Consider the following 1,650-nt stretch of genomic DNA (forward strand, 5'->3'; position numbering starts at 1 on the left):
CCCCACCGCCCGCTCCGCCGCTTCGCGCGTCCCCGCTTTCGGTTTCGATTCTTCTAGTTGGGGGCAGCGCGTTTCCTCAGGGTTTTCGTGTGCTGGGAGACCTGTGCAGCCCCTGGATGTCCCCAGACCGACGGAGGGAAAGCCCGCAGAGGTAAGTGGATGCCATTCCTCACGTCTCGGTCGTGAGTGGAACATCAGCGGTACAAAGTCACGGTACTGCTCAGGAGCTTGGGCAAGTTCCTTCGCCCCGGGTTCCCCTTACTATGCAAGTTAGCCAGGTCGGTGCCACAGCTGTTTGCTTTGTGAGTGAGCTTTAGCATTCCTGTCCGGACATGCTGTCACCAGCTGGCAGGAGGTATTTTTCATGGAATCACAGAATGGTTTGGGTTGGAAGGGCCCTTAAAGACCCCCCAGTCCCCCCCCCTGCCATGGGCAGGGACCCCTTCCACTAGACCAGGTTGCTGCAAGCCTCATCCAGCCTGGCCTTGAACACTTCCAGGGATGGGGCATCCACAGCTTCTCTGGGCAACCTGTCCCAGTGCCTCCCCACCCTCTCCGGGAAGAACTTCTTCCTGATACCTAATCTAAACCTCCTCACTTTCACTTTAAACCTGTTACCCCTTGTCCTGTCACTACAGGCCCTTGTAAAAAGCCCCCCCCAGCTTCCTTGTTGCCCCTTCAGGCACTGGAAGGTGCTATAAGGTCTCCCCGGAGCCTTCTCTTCTCCAGGCTGAACAAGCCCAACTCTCCCAGCCTGTCCCCATAGCAGAGGGGCTCCAGCCCTCGGAGCTTCTTCGTGGCCTCCTCTGGACTCTCTCCAACCAGTTGATATCCTTCTGATGTTGTGTGTTCTTATTTTTGTGTTAAAAAAAAAAAAAAAGGAAAGGTGATATAGGCATGTCCCTCCCTGGGAGATGCTGGAGGCTTCCCTGCTAAATTCTCCAATTTTTGAAAAGCTTCTGCTCATAACATTCAAACTCATTCTTTCTTTTGTTGGGTAAGCACTGATCTGTAGCACTGTCCCTTAAGTCTGATGGAGAGTGCGTGCTTCCTTAACTGGATCTCCAATTAAGGCACAAAACGCCTAAAGCTGGCTCCAGACTTGCTGCAGTGCAAAAGGGGAAAAAAGGCAGCCCTTCAGGCCTTGCTGGAAATCAGCCAGAGAACTTGGTTTGTGTCTGCCTTCAGACTTACAGATGAGGTGGCAACAACTGCTGAGGAGCCTGGCAGCTCCATGATCTCCCGAAATAAACCCCCAGAAGGATGCTGGCCAGGGGTAGAGCTGTTGGTGCAGACCAGCTCCCCCGTTCTTTTCCTTAGCCCTTCCAGCAGTTGGGATGCAGAGGAACGAGGCAGGACAAGTGGTCCTTTATTTTCCCCCAGCTACAGGGACAGGGGTGCGGTGTTGAGCAGCAGCTGTAGCAGGTCAGGCTGATCTGCAGGACTGGCAGGCTCTGTTATTTGCTGTCTCCTTTCCTTCCCTGTTTCCCAGCTGCAGGTGAGTGGAGGACCACCCTGTGTGACTGGCAGAGGATGGGTGAGGCCCACATGCAGTGCCCAGTAGGGAATTGGTTTTTCATCAAGGTTTACTTTAAACCGTCTTTTGCAAGTCATCTGTGTAAGCCTTTGCAAAGCTTTGGGTTTCTCTTT

General features: G+C 53.6%; 1 protein-coding gene across 1 annotated transcript in view; it reads left to right on the top strand.

Moving 5' to 3' along the window:
* Positions 1–87: 87 nt before the first annotated feature.
* TLR3 (toll-like receptor 3) overlaps positions 88–1,650 on the top strand; it is a 9,337-nt gene continuing 7,774 nt past the window's right edge. The window contains exon 1 of the mRNA XM_010156014.1: positions 88–151. The gene's annotated coding sequence lies outside the window, so the exon portion shown is untranslated. The remainder of the gene's footprint in view (positions 152–1,650) is intronic.

The sequence above is a fragment of the Eurypyga helias genome, unplaced genomic scaffold, assembly GCF_000690775.1.
Source record: "Eurypyga helias isolate BGI_N326 unplaced genomic scaffold, ASM69077v1 scaffold48287, whole genome shotgun sequence".
Taxonomy (NCBI): Eukaryota; Metazoa; Chordata; class Aves; order Eurypygiformes; family Eurypygidae; genus Eurypyga; species Eurypyga helias.